Source organism: Dunckerocampus dactyliophorus, unplaced genomic scaffold, assembly GCF_027744805.1.
Source record: "Dunckerocampus dactyliophorus isolate RoL2022-P2 unplaced genomic scaffold, RoL_Ddac_1.1 HiC_scaffold_81, whole genome shotgun sequence".
Lineage (NCBI taxonomy): Eukaryota > Metazoa > Chordata > Actinopteri > Syngnathiformes > Syngnathidae > Dunckerocampus > Dunckerocampus dactyliophorus.
Window position 1 is genome coordinate 12,501 of NW_026559917.1, and position 12,500 is coordinate 25,000.

The window sequence follows — 12,500 nt, forward strand, 5'->3', positions numbered from 1 at the left end:
TGAGGTTAAGAGAAAGGGTGTTTCCGGACTTGCCTGCCGCCGTCGCTGCTTCCCACGCACCTTGGAACCGCCCAGGCGGGCACCTGTCCCGAGAGATGGCGGCGATGCGGGGGCCGAACCGGCGCGGCGCCGATGGAGGACAACTGGGTCAGACGGGTCGTCTCGATCTCGCTACCGATAGGTCGGGCAGAGTGCGACACGCGTGTGACGAGGGGACGGCGAACCGCTGCCTCGGCAATCATCGGCTTCACGGGTGCCATGTGCACTTGCCCATTGAGGCCAACCCGCAGGCTGGAGGAGCCGTCCGCCCGAACACCGGCACCACGGCCGGCCGGCGGGGGCCCTCCAAAGGCGGGTCTGGTTTACCGCTAGGTCAGTGGGGGCTCAGGGGGTTGGGGTGCGTGCGAGCGCGGCCGGGTGGGGGGCAATGGCCCCCCGGGTGGCCGCGCCGGAGGTGTCACTCGCCTCCAGTGAGCACTCGGCTCCTCTCTGTCGGACACCCGGAGGTGAAGCGCGGGCCCTGCTACCGCGCCGGAGGTCCCACTGGCCTCCAATGAGCACACTCGGCTCCTCTTTGTCGGACACCCGGAGGTGAGGCGCGGGCCCCTCTTACCCGCGCCGGAGCCTCAGCTTGCCTTCCAGTGAGCTGGGCTCCTTTTTTATTTTCTTTGGAGTGGGCCACCCGGAGGTGGAGAGCGACCCGCAGACGAAGCACGGCCAGGGGCCGCCGGATGCCGCCCATGGCGGGCGCTCCCACTCCTCTGACACCTGCGAAGCAGCAAAGTGCTCCTTTTCGATTCCTTCCGCCACCCGGAGGTGGAGCGCGGACCCAGCCACCGCGCCGGAGCGAGCAGCAGCCTCGCTCCGAGTGTGCGCCCGCAGACGAAGCACGGCCAGAGGCCGCCGGATGCCGCCCATGGCGGGCGCACACACTTTTCTGACACCTACGAAGCACCCAAGTGCTGCTTTTTGGGATTCGCCACCCGGAGGTGGAGCGCGGACAAAGCCACCGCGCCTAGTGTGCACCCGCAGACGAAGCACGGCCAGAGGCCGCCGGATGCCGCCCATGGCGGGCGCACACACTCTTCTGACACCTTCGTAGCACCAAAGTGCTGCTTTTTGGGATTCGCCACCCGGAGGTGGAGCGCGGACAAAGCTACCGCGCCGGAGCGAGCAGGAGCCTCGCTCCGAGTGTGCACCCGCAGACGAAGCACGGCCAGAGGCCGCCGGATGCCGCCCATGGCGAGCGCACACACTTTGCGGACACCTCGGATTGGCCACCCGGAGGTGGAGAGCGACCCGCAGACGAAGCACGGCCAGGGGCCGCCGGATGCCGCCCATGGCGGGCGCTCTCGCTCCTCGGACAGCTCCATCGGCGCAGCATGGCGCTCGCGGTCGTCATTACCCGCTGGCGAGGCGCGGCCAGGGCCGCCAGGCGTCGCCTATCGCGTGCGCAAACTCCCAGCAAGCACCAACGTGCTCCTTTGGATGTTGTCATCCGGAGGTGATAGCGCGGCCCGGGCCGCCTGACGCGGCCCATCGCGGGCGCTCCTCGTCGGACACCTGCGTCACACAGCCTGGGTGCCAGCTGTGGAGTGACACTTGGAGAAAAAGAAGCACAAGTCACTCATATAAAAGTTCCCGTTCCCTTTTGTTTGTGTCACGCTTGGAAATGCTTGAGAGGTGACACTTTGTCAAATTTGCAGCTGGTGTCTCATCATCATCATCACCGCTGCTCATCAGCCTTCCTTGGATGCCTGCCATGCACGCGGCCCAACGGGGCACTCAGATGGGGTGGGCAGCCCGGACCGCCTTGCGCGGCCCAACACGGGCGCCCGGGGGACGCGGAAACCCGTTTTAGAAAATAACCTCCAGGGGTTTTCCAAGAGCGGCACAGCCCCAGCTCACGTCCGTGTTTCAGTGCGTCAAAAGCGGATTCAAAAGTGTGCTTTTCTCGGTACTTCCCCTGGAGGTCAGTGTTTCTAAAAACTGGGTTTCCGAAATCGTGCTGGAGGTGTTTTGGTCAACCAGGAAAAATGGCATTTACGGGAGAGGGTAAAGTATACCCCCCCCCCCCCTCTCGGCTGATTTACCCTCTCCCGTAAACGCGTTTTTTCCTGGTCGACCAAAACACTCATTGACTCCCATTCATTTGACACTTTGTCATTTTTTCAGCACTTTTTTCGCGCATTGGGTACTCCGCCCATTGACTCCCATTCATTTGACACTTTGTCGTTTTTCCAGACCTTTTTTCACGCATTGGGTACTCCGCCCATTCACTCCCATTCATTTGACACTTTGTCGTTTTTTCAGCACTTTTTTCGCGCATTGGGTACTCCGCCCCATTCACTCCCATTCATTTCACACTTAGAAAAATCATCCGAGCGGCTCTCCACGCATTTTATAGCCGCTTTGGGGCTCCAGCCGCCTCGGCCTTCATTTCTGACTAGGCTCGTGTGGACTTTGTCGTTTTTTCAGCACTTTTTTCGCGCATTGGGTACTCCGCCCCATTCACTCCCATTCATTTCACACTTAGAAAAATCATCCGAGCGGCTCTCCACGCATTTTATAGCCGCTTTGGGGCTCCAGCCGCCTCGGCCTTCATTTCTGACTAGGCTCGTGTGGACTTTGTCGTTTTTTCAGCACTTTTTTCGCGCATTGGGTACTCCGCCCCATTCACTCCCATTCATTTCACACTTAGAAAAATCATCCGAGCGGCTCTCCACGCATTTTATAGCCGCTTTGGGGCTCCAGCCGCCTCGGACTGCATTTCTGACTAGGCTCGTGTGGACTTTGTCGTTTTTTCAGCACTTTTTTTACACATTGGGTACTCTGCCCCATTCACTCCCATTCATTTGACACTTTGAAAAATCATCCGAGCGGCTCTCCACGCGTTTTATAGCCGCTTTGGGGCTCCAGCCGCCTCGGACTGCATTTCTGACTAGGCTCGTGTGGACTTTGTCGTTTTTTCAGCACTTTTTTTACACATTGGGTACTCTGCCCCATTCACTCCCATTCATTTGACACTTTGAAAAATCATCCGAGCGGCTCTCCACGCGTTTTATAGCCGCTTTCAGACTCCTGCCGCCTCGCCTGCACTTCCGCCTCGGTCCGTTAGGATTTAGGCCTTTTTTCAGCACTTTTTCTCCGTTCCTCCGGGGCGACAGCGGCTCTCCACGCATTTTATAGCCGTTTTCAGACTCCTGCCGCCTCGCCTGCACTTCCGCCTCGGTCCGTTAGGATTTAGGCCTTTTTTCAGCACTTTTTCTCCGTTCCTCCGGGGCGACAGCGGCTCTCCACGCATTTTATAGCCGTTTTCAGACTCCTGCCGCCTCGCCTGCACTTCCGCCTCGGTCCGTTAGGATTTAGGCCTTTTTTCAGCACTTTTTCTCCGTTTCTCCGGGGCGACAGCGGCTCTCCACGCATTTTATAGCCGTTTTCAGACTCCTGCCGCCTCGCCTGCACTTCCGCCTAGGTCCGTTAGGATTTAGGCCTTTTTTCAGCACTTTTTCTACGTTTCTCCGGGGCGACAGCGGCTCTCCACGCTTTTTATAGCGGTTTTCAGACTCCTGCCGCCTCGCCTGCACTTCCGCCTAGGTCCGTTAGGACGTGGGCCTTTTTTCAGCACTTTTTCTCCGTTTCTCCGGGGCGACAGCGGCTCTCCACGCTTTTTATAGCCGCTTTGGGGCTCCAGCCGCCTCGGCCTGCATTTCTGACTAGGCTCGTGTGGACTTTTTCAGCACTTTTTTTGTGCATTGGGTACTCTCGCCCATTGACTCCCATTCATTTGACACTTTGTCATATTTTCAGCACTTTTTTTGTGCATTGGGTACTCTCGCCCATTGACTCCCATTCATTTGACACTTTGTCATATTTTCAGCACTTTTTTGGCGCATTGGGTACTCTCGCCCATTGACTCCCATTCATTTGACACTTTGTCATATTTTCAGCACTTTTTTTGTGCATTGGGTACTCTCGCCCATTGACTCCCATTCATTTGACACTTTGTCATATTTTCAGCACTTTTTTGGCGCATTGGGTACTCTCGCCCATTGACTTCAATGCATTTACTGCAACTCCTGCCTGTGTCCGCCAGAGGGCGTCTGGCTTAACAGCGGCTCTCCACGCTATTTCTATCCGCTTTGAGGCTCCAGGCAGCTCGGCCTGGGTTTCTGAATTTCTCCCTTGACACTTTGTTACTTTTTCACCTTTTTTCTCATTTCATCCAGGGACACAGCGGCTCTCCACAGACTTTCCCGCGGCCCCTGGGCTCCAGGACCCTAGGCATGGGTTTCTGCCTAGCTCCCTTGACACTTTGCCATTTTTTCACCTTTTTTCTCATTTCATCCAGGGACACAGCGGCTCTCCACAGACTTTCCCGCGGCCCCTGGGCTCCAGGACCCTAGGCATGGGTTTCTGCCTAGCTCCCTTGACACTTTGCCATTTTTTCACCCTTTTTCTCATTTCATCCAGGGGCACAGCGGCTCTCCACAGACTTTCCCGCGGCCCCTGGGCTCCAGGACCCTAGGCATGGGTTTCTGCCTAGCTCCCTTGACACTTTGCCATTTTTTCACCTTTTTTCTCATTTCATCCAGGGACACAGCGGCTCTCCACAGACTTTCCCGCGGCCCCTGGGCTCCAGGACCCTAGGCATGGGTTTCTGCCTAGCTCCCTTGACACTTTGCCATTTTTTCACCCTTTTTCTCATTTCATCCAGGGCAACAGCGGCTTTCCACAGACTTTGCAGCCGCCCCTGGGCTCCAGGACCCTAGGCATGGGTTTCTGCCTAGCTCCCTTGACACTTTGCCATTTTTTCACCTTTTTTCTCATTTCATCCAGGGACACAGCGGCTCTCCACAGACTTTCCCGCGGCCCCTGGGCTCCAGGACCCTAGGCATGGGTTTCTGCCTAGCTCCCTTGACACTTTGCCATTTTTTCACCCTTTTTCTCATTTCATCCAGGGCAACAGCGGCTTTCCACAGACTTTGCAGCCGCCCCTGGGCTCCAGGACCCTAGGCATGGGTTTCTGCCTAGCTCCCTTGACACTTTGCCATTTTTTCACCCTTTTTCTCAATTCATCCAGGGACACAGCGGCTCTCCACACACTTTAGAACCGCCCCTGGGCTCCAGGCAGCTCGGCCTGAGTTTCTGAATTTCTCCCTTGACACTTTGCCATTTTTTCACCCTTTTTCTCAATTCATCCAGGGACACAGCGGCTCTCCACACACTTTAGAACCGCCCCTGGGCTCCAGGCAGCTCGGCCTGAGTTTCTGAATTTCTCCCTTGACACTTTGCCATTTTTTCACCCTTTTTCTCATTTCATCCAGGGACACAGCGGCACTCCACAGACTTTACAGCCGCCCCTGGGCTCCAGGCAGCTCGGCATGGGTTTCTGCCTAGCTCCCTTGACACTTTGCCATTTTTCCACCCTTTTTCTCATTTCATCCAGGGACACAGCGGCTCTCCACAGACTTTGCAGCCGCCCCTGGGCTCCAGGACCCTAGGCATGGGTTTCTGCCTAGCTCCCTTGACACTTTGCCATTTTTTCACCCTTTTTCTCAATTCATCCAGGGACACAGCGGCTCTCCACAGACTTTACAGCCGCCCCTGGGCTCCAGGACCCTAGGCATGGGTTTCTGAATTTTTCCCTTGACACTTTGCCATTTTTTCACCCTTTTTCTCATTTCATCCAGGGACACAGCGGCTCTCCACAGACTTTACAGCCGCCCCTGGGCTCCAGGCAGCTCGGCCTGAGTTTCTGAATTTCTCCCTTGACACTTTGCCATTTTTTCACCCTTTTTCTCAATTCATCCAGGGACACAGCGGCTCTCACAGACTTTAGAACCGCCCCTGGGCTCCAGGACCCTAGGCATGGGTTTCTGCCTAGCTCCCTTGACACTTTGCCATTTTTTCACCTTTTTTCTCATTTCATCCAGGGACACAGCGGCACTCCACAGACTTTACAGCCGCCCCTGGGCTCCAGGCAGCTCGGCCTGGGTTTCTGAATTTCTCCCTTGACACTTTGCCATTTTTTCACCTTTTTTCTCATTTCATCCAGGGACACAGCGGCTCTCCACAGACTTTGCAGCCGCCCCTGGGCTCCAGGACCCTAGGCATGGGTTTCTGCCTAGCTCCCTTGACACTTTGCCATTTTTTCACCCTTTTTCTCAATTCATCCAGGGACACAGCGGCTCTCCACACACTTTAGAACCGCCCCTGGGCTCCAGGCAGCTCGGCCTGAGTTTCTGAATTTCTCCCTTGACACTTTGCCATTTTTTCACCCTTTTTCTCAATTCATCCAGGGACACAGCGGCTCTCCACAGACTTTCCCGCGGCCCCTGGGCTCCAGGACCCTAGGCATGGGTTTCTGCCTAGCTCCCTTGACACTTTGCCATTTTTTCACCTTTTTTCTCATTTCATCCAGGGACACAGCGGCTCTCCACAGACTTTCCCGCGGCCCCTTGGCTCCAGGACCCTAGGCATGGGTTTCTGAATTTCTCCCTTGACACTTTGCCATTTTTTCACCTTTTTTCTCATTTCATCCAGGGCAACAGCGGCTCTCCACAGACTTTCCCGCGGCCCCTGGGCTCCAGGACCCTAGGCATGGGTTTCTGCCTAGCTCCCTTGACACTTTGCCATTTTTTCACCCTTTTTCTCATTTCATCCAGGGACACAGCGGCTCTCCACAGACTTTGCAGCCGCCCCTGGGCTCCAGGACCCTAGGCATGGGTTTCTGCCTAGCTCCCTTGACACTTTGCCATTTTTTCACCCTTTTTCTCAATTCATCCAGGGACACAGCGGCTCTCCACACACTTTAGAACCGCCCCTGGGCTCCAGGCAGCTCGGCCTGAGTTTCTGAATTTCTCCCTTGACACTTTGCCATTTTTTCACCCTTTTTCTCAATTCATCCAGGGACACAGCGGCTCTCCACACACTTTAGAACCGCCCCTGGGCTCCAGGCAGCTCGGCCTGAGTTTCTGAATTTCTCCCTTGACACTTTGCCATTTTTTCACCCTTTTTCTCATTTCATCCAGGGACACAGCGGCACTCCACAGACTTTACAGCCGCCCCTGGGCTCCAGGCAGCTCGGCATGGGTTTCTGCCTAGCTCCCTTGACACTTTGCCATTTTTTCACCTTTTTTCTCATTTCATCCAGGGACACAGCGGCTCTCCACAGACTTTCCCGCGGCCCCTGGGCTCCAGGACCCTAGGCATGGGTTTCTGCCTAGCTCCCTTGACACTTTGCCATTTTTTCACCCTTTTTCTCATTTCATCCAGGGCAACAGCGGCTTTCCACAGACTTTGCAGCCGCCCCTGGGCTCCAGGACCCTAGGCATGGGTTTCTGCCTAGCTCCCTTGACACTTTGCCATTTTTTCACCTTTTTTCTCATTTCATCCAGGGACACAGCGGCTCTCCACAGACTTTCCCGCGGCCCCTGGGCTCCAGGACCCTAGGCATGGGTTTCTGCCTAGCTCCCTTGACACTTTGCCATTTTTTCACCCTTTTTCTCAATTCATCCAGGGACACAGCGGCTCTCCACACACTTTAGAACCGCCCCTGGGCTCCAGGCAGCTCGGCCTGAGTTTCTGAATTTCTCCCTTGACACTTTGCCATTTTTTCACCCTTTTTCTCAATTCATCCAGGGACACAGCGGCTCTCCACAGACTTTCCCGCGGCCCCTGGGCTCCAGGACCCTAGGCATGGGTTTCTGCCTAGCTCCCTTGACACTTTGCCATTTTTTCACCTTTTTTCTCATTTCATCCAGGGACACAGCGGCTCTCCACAGACTTTCCCGCGGCCCCTTGGCTCCAGGACCCTAGGCATGGGTTTCTGAATTTCTCCCTTGACACTTTGCCATTTTTTCACCTTTTTTCTCATTTCATCCAGGGCAACAGCGGCTCTCCACAGACTTTCCCGCGGCCCCTGGGCTCCAGGACCCTAGGCATGGGTTTCTGCCTAGCTCCCTTGACACTTTGCCATTTTTTCACCCTTTTTCTCATTTCATCCAGGGACACAGCGGCTCTCCACAGACTTTGCAGCCGCCCCTGGGCTCCAGGACCCTAGGCATGGGTTTCTGCCTAGCTCCCTTGACACTTTGCCATTTTTCCACCTTTTTTCTCATTTCATCCAGGGACACAGCGGCTCTCCACAGACTTTGCAGCCGCCCCTGGGCTCCAGGCAGCTCGGCCTGAGTTTCTGAATTTCTCCCTTGACACTTTGCCATTTTTTCACCTTTTTTCTCATTTCATCCAGGGACACAGCGGCTCTCCACAGACTTTGCAGCCGCCCCTGGGCTCCAGCCAGCTCGGCCTGAGTTTCTGAATTTCTCCCTTGACACTTTGCCATTTTTTCACCTTTTTTCTCATTTCATCCAGGGACACAGCGGCTCTCCACAGACTTTGCAGCCGCCCCTGGGCTCCAGCCAGCTCGGCCTGAGTTTCTGAATTTCTCCCTTGACACTTTGCCATTTTTTCACCTTTTTTCTCATTTCATCCAGGGACACAGCGGCTCTCACAGGCTTTAGAACCGCCCCTGGGCTCCAGGACCCTAGGCATGGGTTTCTGAATTTCTCCCTTGACACTTTGCCATTTTTTCACCCTTTTTCTCATTTCATCCAGGGACACAGCGGCTCTCCACAGACTTTCCCGCGGCCCCTGGGCTCCAGGACCCTAGGCATGGGTTTCTGAATTTCTCCCTTGACACTTTGCCATTTTTTCACCCTTTTTCTCATTTCATCCAGGGACACAGCGGCACTCCACAGACTTTACAGCCGCCCCTGGGCTCCAGGACCCTAGGCATGGGTTTCTGCCTAGCTCCCTTGACACTTTGCCATTTTTTCACCTTTTTTCTCATTTCATCCAGGGACACAGCGGCTCTCCACAGACTTTCCCGCGGCCCCTGGGCTCCAGGACCCTAGGCATGGGTTTCTGCCTAGCTCCCTTGACACTTTGCCATTTTTTCACCTTTTTTCTCATTTCATCCAGGGACACAGCGGCTCTCCACAGACTTTCCCGCGGCCCCTTGGCTCCAGGACCCTAGGCATGGGTTTCTGAATTTCTCCCTTGACACTTTGCCATTTTTTCACCTTTTTTCTCATTTCATCCAGGGCAACAGCGGCTCTCCACAGACTTTCCCGCGGCCCCTGGGCTCCAGGACCCTAGGCATGGGTTTCTGCCTAGCTCCCTTGACACTTTGCCATTTTTTCACCCTTTTTCTCATTTCATCCAGGGACACAGCGGCTCTCACAGACTTTAGAACCGCCCCTGGGCTCCAGGACGCAAGGCATGGCTTACTCTCGCCCATTGACTTCAATGCATTTACTGCAACTCCTGCCTGTGTCCGCCAGAGGGCGTCTGGCTTAACAGCGGCTCTCCACGCTATTTCTATCCGCTTTGAGGCTCCAGGCAGCTCGGCCTGAGTTTCTGAATTTCTCCCTTGACACTTTGCCATTTTTTCACCTTTTTTCTCATTTCATCCAGGGACACAGCGGCTCTCCACAGACTTTGCAGCCGCCCCTGGGCTCCAGGCAGCTCGGCCTGGGTTTCTGAATTTCTCCCTTGACACTTTGCCATTTTTTCACCCATTTTCTCATTTCATCCAGGGACACAGCGGCACTCCACAGACTTTACAGCCGCCCCTGGGCTCCAGGCAGCTCGGCATGGGTTTCTGCCTAGCTCCCTTGACACTTTGCCATTTTTCCACCCTTTTTCTCATTTCATCCAGGGACACAGCGGCTCTCACAGACTTTAGAACCGCCCCTGGGCTCCAGGCAGCTCGGCCTGAGTTTCTGAATTTCTCCCTTGACACTTTGCCATTTTTTCACCTTTTTTCTCATTTCATCCAGGGACACAGCGGCTCTCCACAGACTTTGCAGCCGCCCCTGGGCTCCAGGACCCTAGGCATGGGTTTCTGCCTAGCTCCCTTGACACTTTGCCATTTTTTCACCCTTTTTCTCAATTCATCCAGGGACACAGCGGCTCTCCACACACTTTAGAACCGCCCCTGGGCTCCAGGCAGCTCGGCCTGAGTTTCTGAATTTCTCCCTTGACACTTTGCCATTTTTTCACCCTTTTTCTCAATTCATCCAGGGACACAGCGGCTCTCCACAGACTTTCCCGCGGCCCCTGGGCTCCAGGACCCTAGGCATGGGTTTCTGCCTAGCTCCCTTGACACTTTGCCATTTTTTCACCTTTTTTCTCATTTCATCCAGGGACACAGCGGCTCTCCACAGACTTTCCCGCGGCCCCTTGGCTCCAGGACCCTAGGCATGGGTTTCTGAATTTCTCCCTTGACACTTTGCCATTTTTTCACCTTTTTTCTCATTTCATCCAGGGCAACAGCGGCTCTCCACAGACTTTCCCGCGGCCCCTGGGCTCCAGGACCCTAGGCATGGGTTTCTGCCTAGCTCCCTTGACACTTTGCCATTTTTTCACCCTTTTTCTCATTTCATCCAGGGACACAGCGGCTCTCCACAGACTTTGCAGCCGCCCCTGGGCTCCAGGACCCTAGGCATGGGTTTCTGCCTAGCTCCCTTGACACTTTGCCATTTTTCCACCTTTTTTCTCATTTCATCCAGGGACACAGCGGCTCTCCACAGACTTTGCAGCCGCCCCTGGGCTCCAGGCAGCTCGGCCTGAGTTTCTGAATTTCTCCCTTGACACTTTGCCATTTTTTCACCTTTTTTCTCATTTCATCCAGGGACACAGCGGCTCTCCACAGACTTTGCAGCCGCCCCTGGGCTCCAGCCAGCTCGGCCTGAGTTTCTGAATTTCTCCCTTGACACTTTGCCATTTTTTCACCTTTTTTCTCATTTCATCCAGGGACACAGCGGCTCTCCACAGACTTTGCAGCCGCCCCTGGGCTCCAGCCAGCTCGGCCTGAGTTTCTGAATTTCTCCCTTGACACTTTGCCATTTTTTCACCTTTTTTCTCATTTCATCCAGGGACACAGCGGCTCTCACAGGCTTTAGAACCGCCCCTGGGCTCCAGGACCCTAGGCATGGGTTTCTGAATTTCTCCCTTGACACTTTGCCATTTTTTCACCCTTTTTCTCATTTCATCCAGGGACACAGCGGCTCTCCACAGACTTTCCCGCGGCCCCTGGGCTCCAGGACCCTAGGCATGGGTTTCTGAATTTCTCCCTTGACACTTTGCCATTTTTTCACCCTTTTTCTCATTTCATCCAGGGACACAGCGGCACTCCACAGACTTTACAGCCGCCCCTGGGCTCCAGGACCCTAGGCATGGGTTTCTGCCTAGCTCCCTTGACACTTTGCCATTTTTTCACCTTTTTTCTCATTTCATCCAGGGACACAGCGGCTCTCCACAGACTTTCCCGCGGCCCCTGGGCTCCAGGACCCTAGGCATGGGTTTCTGCCTAGCTCCCTTGACACTTTGCCATTTTTTCACCTTTTTTCTCATTTCATCCAGGGACACAGCGGCTCTCCACAGACTTTCCCGCGGCCCCTTGGCTCCAGGACCCTAGGCATGGGTTTCTGAATTTCTCCCTTGACACTTTGCCATTTTTTCACCTTTTTTCTCATTTCATCCAGGGCAACAGCGGCTCTCCACAGACTTTCCCGCGGCCCCTGGGCTCCAGGACCCTAGGCATGGGTTTCTGCCTAGCTCCCTTGACACTTTGCCATTTTTTCACCCTTTTTCTCATTTCATCCAGGGACACAGCGGCTCTCACAGACTTTAGAACCGCCCCTGGGCTCCAGGACGCAAGGCATGGCTTACTCTCGCCCATTGACTTCAATGCATTTACTGCAACTCCTGCCTGTGTCCGCCAGAGGGCGTCTGGCTTAACAGCGGCTCTCCACGCTATTTCTATCCGCTTTGAGGCTCCAGGCAGCTCGGCCTGAGTTTCTGAATTTCTCCCTTGACACTTTGCCATTTTTTCACCTTTTTTCTCATTTCATCCAGGGACACAGCGGCTCTCCACAGACTTTGCAGCCGCCCCTGGGCTCCAGGCAGCTCGGCCTGGGTTTCTGAATTTCTCCCTTGACACTTTGCCATTTTTTCACCCATTTTCTCATTTCATCCAGGGACACAGCGGCACTCCACAGACTTTACAGCCGCCCCTGGGCTCCAGGCAGCTCGGCATGGGTTTCTGCCTAGCTCCCTTGACACTTTGCCATTTTTCCACCCTTTTTCTCATTTCATCCAGGGACACAGCGGCTCTCACAGACTTTAGAACCGCCCCTGGGCTCCAGGCAGCTCGGCCTGAGTTTCTGAATTTCTCCCTTGACACTTTGCCATTTTTTCACCTTTTTTCTCATTTCATCCAGGGACACAGCGGCTCTCCACAGACTTTGCAGCCGCCCCTGGGCTCCAGGACCCTAGGCATGGGTTTCTGCCTAGCTCCCTTGACACTTTGCCATTTTTTCACCCTTTTTCTCAATTCATCCAGGGACACAGCGGCTCTCCACACACTTTAGAACCGCCCCTGGGCTCCAGGCAGCTCGGCCTGAGTTTCTGAATTTCTCCCTTGACACTTT